The sequence below is a fragment of the Dipodomys merriami genome, unplaced genomic scaffold (assembly GCF_024711535.1).
Source record: "Dipodomys merriami isolate MVZ:Mamm:240054 unplaced genomic scaffold, mDipMer1.0.p SCAF_186, whole genome shotgun sequence".
NCBI classification, from domain to species: domain Eukaryota; kingdom Metazoa; phylum Chordata; class Mammalia; order Rodentia; family Heteromyidae; genus Dipodomys; species Dipodomys merriami.
The window spans coordinates 1,646,972-1,655,091 of NW_027203226.1; positions in this window are offsets into that span (position 1 = coordinate 1,646,972).

Here is an 8,120-nt window from a genome sequence, read left to right on the forward strand (position 1 = left end):
GCCAGTGCATATTTCAGGGCTCCCCTCCTTGTTCCCAGTGTAGCCTGAGGGTTTCTCCAAACCCCAGGCTGCTGGAGGAATTCTGCCTCTTTGTTGGAATAGGCAGACAAAAGGCCTCACTCCTGCTCTGTAACAAACAACTCTTTCTGGGCCAATTAGTGATGATGAGTGTGGGCAGACCCTGAAGACCAGGAGAAAAAGGCCTCTTTGTACCCCAAGATATCTCTCTCCTCAGTGCTCTGTTTTGACAGGAAGCCTTCATTTGTGCCACCTCCCGTGGCAGGCCATGTTCCCTGCACTTATCCTATCTTTGTTAGACTGTGTTCCAGTGTTGAAACAAACTGCTACAATTAATTCAAGATTCCTTCTGGCAGACAACAACTAGGGAGCTGAACCTAATTCAATGATTCATTATTGGCAACGGTGCCTCCCTAGGTTTTCGGAAGCTTGCTACATCTAAGCACATTTGCAAAATCACAATATTCCCTGTTATGTAGGGCTGGTGGAGCTCATCAGGTTTGGAAACCTTTGACCTCTCCTAGTTGGGCCTTGGGTGGCTAGGTTTCCAGGTTGAACACAGGGCCTGAGTACTGACCATGAGCTCAGAAGCTCAGTGTGTAGTAGGAAGACCCCTACTCAGGCAGGCAAACCCACCTAGTCGTCTGGAGTGACAGAGCCCACCTCAGCAAAGTTGTTTACAAAGAAGCAACTTTATTGAGAAGTTTCCTACACTGACCGGCCAGGGCCACAGCACAGGCTAAGGAGCTGATACTGCTACCCTGAGCAGCCCCCATTCTTTGATTTTTAAAGTCAAAATCGATAAGGTTGAGCCTGGTCATGCACAGGTGACCAATGGGATCATACCACACAAAAGGATTGCATGGTCATACCAGACCACACTCAGGCGGCCAATAGGCAGAGTTTACTGTGTGAAAGTCAGGGTTTACCACTGCAAGCAGGTGTTGTCGGGCAGTTGGAGCCAGATTACAACCTATCTGTTTTATAGGTCAGTCTTTAACTCAACAATCAAGGTGGGTTAGGTTGTTAAGGGGAGGGGGACCTAGAGGCATTCTTTCCATTCCAGGAACAGGGCTGGTTGGAGCCAAGTTCTAGTTAACCTTGTTTAAAGTTGTTTTTCTAAAATCCCTATAACAAAGGCAAAGCCTTGAAAGAAGCTGTACCAGATCAAGTCTCCTCTCAGGACCTACTTCCCAGTGCTTAACCCTTTGATGTCACAGTTTCACTTCCGGTATCTGTGTGTGTGGGGGGGAGGGGAGATGGTAATTTGTGTGCATATACCAGTCCTGGAGCTTGAACTCAGGACCTGAGCACTGTACCTGAGTTTCTCCTGTACAAAGATAGCACTCTACCACTTGAGCCACAGAGCCACTACAGGCTTTTTTCTAGTGATGTGCCACTGAGGATTCCAAGGAGGGTTTCATACACGCAAAGCACTCTACCCCTAAAACCCATTCTCAGCACTGTATTTCAGGTTTCTTTCTTTCTTTTCTTGTAAGTTGGAGGAGTTGAAGTCTGGGCCTGGGTGCTGTCAGTCAGCTCTTCAGCTCAAGTTTAGAGCTGTACCACTTGAGCTACAGAGCCCATTCAGGTTTTCTGGTGGTTCATTGGAGATAACCATCTCAAGTATTCTCCTTCTCAGGCTGGCTTTTGACTGTGATCCTGAGCTCTCAGCCTACTGAGTAAGTAGCTAGGATAACAGGCATGAGTCACCGGCACCCAGCTTCCATTTCAAGTTTCTAAGTGGTAAATAGGAGATGATAGTGTCATTGGACCTTTTGTGTGTGGGATATTTTTGAACACAGATCCTCAGCTTCCTGAGCAGGCAGGATGATAGACCTCAGCTAAAGACACCTAACCCGTGACACTTTGCTGTGAGGGGGTCCTTGGCTCCGCGTGGTAGAGTGCTAGCCTTGAGCATAAGAGGAAAATCAGAGTCTAGGCTCCGAGTTCAAGGTTCATGATGGAGAAAACTAATCCAAAACAATTGTCTGCAGGAGACAACTCAATAGAGTTAAGTACATAGATAAATTTGACCCTGTCTTGTGAAATATCTGTGCCTCATGTTTCTCATCTGCACAATCATCTTACTTGTGGAGCTCTGATAAGGATCAGATGAAAGAATACACCCCGTGAAGGACTCAGCACACAGCACCCCGTGAAGGACCTAGCACCCCAGGAAGGACTCAGCACCCAGCACCCCAGGAAGAACTCTTCATATAGCTGTATCCCACAAGCTGTCATTAGAATTAGGATGCTTTCATCAGTATCACCATTCCTTCAGAAACATGTCACGAACCACATAAGTTCACATCTAATTGTTTGGATGGATGGTTAGTCGGGGGGTGGGGGGAGGAAGGGTCATCAGACTCAGGGGTTGCACTCATCGGTTGTGGGTACTGTCCTAAGATCTTTTCCTCAAGGCTAGAACTCTACCACCTTCAGGCACAGCTCAGAGTCTCACAGACTTCCTGCCAGGGCTGAGTTTTCAACCCACCAGTGTCAGATCTCATCCCCTGAGCAGCTACGGGTGAGCCAGCAGCATCTAGTTCAATGGTGTTGGTTTGCAGCTGTTAACATCTGGCTGTCAGGATAGATGGCAGCGGTCATGTTCAGATTCCCAGCTTGCTCTGTCATGAAGTATTTAAAGTCCTGGCCTTGTATAGTTACAGTTAGAACATTCTAACTTTTCTTTGGTGCTGGAGTGACAGCACCACTTCCGGCTTTTCTGTGCATGTGATAGTGTGGAAAAGAACCCAGAGCTTCATACATACTAGGCAAGCACTCTACCACTGAGCCCCAGGAGTGACAAGTGTAGAAATAGATATATAGATAGCTTATATATATACACACATATATATATGTATGTATAAAATAAGAAAGATATCTTTATATTACTAAATTACATATACTATATTACTAACAATTATCCATAACTAAATTATTCCTTCATTTCTCATTGATGAAAATATAATAAAGTATTAATTGAAAATTAGTCAAGGTACTATGATTATTGTTTCTAATTTTAAAATATAATCATATGCTAACTACTAATATAATTGTTACTTTTACAACATTCCATTCTTATGGATGTATGTCAGAATGCGTTTCTTAGGATCTCCCACCATTTGTAGGTGGCGGTCACGGGATTTGAACCCTGGGCCTAAGTTGCTGGTTTTGGCTATGGCTTGCCTGAAAGCCACCAAACTTCAGCAGTGTAAGGTCACATACTCTTTCCGGGCCCTTTCATTTAGACCCAGGATGGTCATAATGCAAAGGAAAAAACAAAGTAAAACTGCCTTCTGGAACTTCCCAGTTTTAGCCTTATTCTTTTTTCCCCCACCTCTCCCTTTTTTTTTCTTTTTTGTTGGTTTTGGGGCCAGAAATCTGGGTCTGGACACTTCCTTAACTATTCAGCTCAAGACTAGGATTCTACCACTTGAGTCATAGCACCACTTCCAGCTTTTTTTCTGCTTATGTGGTGCTGAGGAATCGAGCCCAGGGCCTTATGCATGTAAGGCAAGCACTCTACTACTGAGCCACCTTCCCTACCCTTCTCCTTTTTTTTATCAGTCCCGAGATTTGAACTCGGGTCCTAGGATCTCAGAATGGTCTGTGGGTCCATTGGCTGCACCTCAGCCTAGGGTGATCAAACCTGAGGCAGAATTGCCACAAGCTGAGTTCAAGCCTAGGGCCTGGACAAAATAAATTAAGGCCGTGACTTGTAATTTGCTCCATTTTTCTGGCAGGCCTGGCATTTGAACTCAGAGTCTGGGAAACTCTGAGACACTGTGGAGGAAGGGAAGCTCACTGTTGTTGAAGACAAGAATTTCAGACCAGTTTCCAGGCCTGAATTTAAGCACCAGCACTAGAAAAATTAATATTCATATATGTGATTTTTTACATACATGGGCTTACTCCATATGACATTTATTACCCTTATTTATTCATTATTTATTTTCTATTTAGTATTATTACATATATAACATTTATTTAATTTATTGCATCTTATCACATGGATATATTTGCATATGGATTATACTTCATACTGAGACCCAGGATTTTTACAGAGAAGGAAAAAAATGTGTCAAAGTAGGCAAGATGACAGATATCAGCCACAGATGCCTAGACTGTAACACATTTGTATGGGTGTCCTTGGTTCCCCTTGGTAGGGTGCTAGCCATGAGCCCAACAGGGAAGGGACAGTGGCTAGGCCCTGAGTTCAAGGTTTATGACTGAGAAAAATAAACCAAAACAATTGTCTGCAGGAGAAAACTCACTAGAGTTCAGTACATACATCATTTTGGCACTGACATGGGGACATATCTGAAACTCAAAATTCTCATCTGCACAATAATCTGTGGAGCTTTTACAAGGACCAGATACAAGAATGCACTCAGTACACCATTCCTCATATAAGACTCATGACATAGCTGTATCCCACATGTTATCATTAGAATTAGGGTGCTTTCATCAGTGTCACCAAACTACACAAAGTTCACATCTAATGATTTAGAGGGTTGGGTTTTTTGGGGGGAGGTGGGCAGTCAGCCACGGGGATTCCACTGAAAGTTTGGGGGTACCATCCTAAGATATTTTGCTCAAGGCTAGAGCTCTACCACTTTGAGCCACAGCTCAGAGTTTTTCAGACTTCCTGTCAGGGCTGGATTTTAAAACCACCAGTGTCTGATCTCAGCCCCCCAGTATCTTGGATGACAGGTCTGAGAGAGCCACAAGTATCTGGTTCTGTGTAGCTGGGTTGCAGCAGTTTACCTCTTGCTAAGTCATGTTAGATGGCAGCTCTCAGCACCAGACTCCTAGCTTGCTCTACGATGATGTATTTGCAGTCCTATCCTTATATCTTTGCAGTCAGTATATTCTATCATTTTGTTTTGGTGCCAGTTCTGCATCTTGAGTAAGTGTCTAGACACGGTCCCTAAATTTTCTGCTCAAAGCTAGTACTCGACTGCTTGAGCAACAGCATGATTTCTGGATCTTTCTGTGCAAGTGGTAGTGAGGAATGGAACCCAGGACTTTGCACATACTCAGTGATCACTCTAACACTGTGCCCCAGGAGTGACAAGTGTATAAACAGATAAATGTGTAGATTGGTATATAAAGATAGATAGATAGATAGATAGATAGATAGATAGATAGATAGATAGATAGATAGATAGATAGATAGATAGATAGATGTGTATGTATAAAACAAAAGAGATGTCTCTATATATTGAAACTGCATATATGATATTACTACCAATTATTGGCAATTAAATTATTCCTTCCTTTTTTAAGTATCATGATTGTATACATAATAAAGTATTAATTGAAAATTAATCAATGTAGAATAATTGTTATGTATACTTTTATAATATAATCATACACTAACTACTAATTTAAATGTTACTTTTATAACATTCCATTTGTACGGATGTATAGCAGAATGCATTTCTTAGAGCCTCCCATCATTCATTAGTGGCAGTTCCTAGATTCGACCTCCAGGCCTAAGTTGCTTGTTTCAGCTATGGCTTCCCTAATAGCCCGCCTAACATTAGCAATGCAATGTCATGTACACATTCTGGGGCTTGTCATTTAGAACCAGGTGGTCACAATACAAAAGGAAAAAAATGTAAAACCACCTTCTTGAACTTCTCAATTTTATCCTTCTCCTTTTTATTTTTTTATTTTTTTGCCAGCCCCGAAATTTGAAGTAGGGTAGTAGGATCCAATGATCAGCTGTGGCAGAGATGGGAAGACCTGAATTCAAGCCCTGTGCTAGGCCAAAAAAAAGTAATAATAACAATACGACCCTGGCTAGGAAATTGCACCATTTTTCTAGCAGGCCTGGCCTGGGATTTGAAGTGAGGGTCTGGGTAACTCTGTGACACTGTGTGTGAAGGGGAAAGCTAACCACCCTTAAACACAAGAATTTCATGGGGCTGGGAAGGTGGCTCAGTGGTAGAGTGCTTGCCTTGCATTCATGAGGCCCTGGGTTCAATTCCTCAGCACCACATAAGCAGAAAAAGCTGGAAGTCGCACTGTAGGTCAAGTGGTAGAGTGCTTTCCTTGAACTGAAGAGCTGAGGGACAGTGTCCACTCCTAGAGTTCAGGCACCTTGACTGGCAAAATAAAAATAAGAAAGAAAAAAGAAAAAAGAAATTCAGACCAGTTCCCAGGGCCTGAATTGAAGCCCCATCACTGGAAAAAATAATATTCATATATATGAGATCTATTTACATATATGGGTTCTATTGCATATGAAATTTATTACCCTTATTTATTTAGTATTATTACACATATAACATTTCCTTTATTACATCATATCACATACGACATATTTGCATATGGAATTTTACATCATATTGAGACCAAGAACTTTCACAGAGAAGGATAAAAAATGTGTCAAATTGGCTTCTTACTCCACAAATAAATTTTTGGCCATGCTGGGATTTCAACTCAGCCTAAAATACCCTATCCATAAATGGGGTACAGTCTTAGCACACCATCCTCCGGCAAACTGAGCATCCAGGAAATTCTGAAGACCTGTGATCAAGCCACAGTAGTGCCTAATAGATACATGTGTAGATTGATATTATATATATATACACATATATACCTCTCTATATATGTATATATATACCCACACATACAAAGAGGGAATGTGGGGATATTATTAAATTATATATGTTATTACCAATTATTAGTTACTAAATTATAACTGCATTTAATGAAGTATCATGTTTGAATACTTATAAAAGCATTAATTAAAAATTAGTCAATATCCTTAATCATACCATTGTGCTAGAATGGAAGATATAAATCCAATAATTTTTGTGTGGCATTCTAAAATAGAATCATGAATTAACTGCAAATTTAATTATTACTTTTATAACATTCCGTTGGTATTCACATGAACAGGAATGAGTTCATCAAGATCTCCCTCCATTTGTGGGTGATAGTCATAGCTTTCGAATTCCTTGCCTGGGTAGATTACTTTGAATGCAAACCATTGGAATGACACCGTGAAGATTTCAGATTGTCACGATGGAAGAAAAGAACAACAAGAAGAAAAGAAAGCCAGGTGTCAGTGGTTCCTGCCTATAATCCTAACTCCTCTTGAGGCTGAGATGTAGAGAATGCCAATTTGAATTCATCATGGGCAGAAAAGTCCACAACATTCTTCTTTGTAAGAGATCACAGAGGAAAAAAAAACCATGAGTGGGGCTGTGGCTCAAGGGCAGGGTGCTATCCTTGAACAAAAGGAGCTCAGGGACAGGGCCTAGGCTCATAGTACAACCCTGGACCTGCCTCACCCCCCGCAAAAAAAAGGGCGATAACTCCATGTCTCTGTGAATGGATGGATGATGTATGGATGATGGGCATTCAGTAGGTTTCCCATGTCCATCCCCCCAACTTGGGCAAGTCCTCAGAGAGTCTTCAATCTGAGCCAGCAGCTTGAACAAAGCATCCTTCTCTGCCATTTAATAACTGAAGCCCCGTGGGCTTTGCCTGGGCTGTGCAACAGGTGCCTTATGTTCTGACTGAGATGTCCCATTGGTACACCTAGCAGCCAGCCACTGTCTCCAGGGAGACCACAGTTCCTAGGCTGTAGGAGTTGTCAAAGGTTCTGGCTCCATATTCTCTATCCCTCTGTAGGATATGTGAACCTACTCCTCTAGGCCTGATGGCTATCCCTCATTTACCATTCCTCATTGCTGAGTAACAGGCTGGTCCCAAATCCTGGCAACAATATGAAATAGCCAGCGATTTCTGCTCCAAAAGGGGTAAGCCAATAAATCCCACCCTCATAGTTCCTGTCAGAAGTGAGTCGTGGGCTGCGAATGTGGCTTAGTGATAGAGTGCTTACCTAGCACACACGAAGCCCTGGGTTCGATTCCTCAGTATCACAGAAATAGAAAAAGCCAAAAGTGGCACTGTGGCTTAAGTGATAAAGAGTGCTAGCCTTGACCAAAAGAAACTCAGGAACATGCCCAGACTCTGAATTCAAACCCCAAGACTTGAAAAAACTGAGCCTGGTGAGACATATTCTTCTGGTACTCATAGGAGGGCCAAGGTTAGAGGTAAGATGTAGGGTAGAGGAC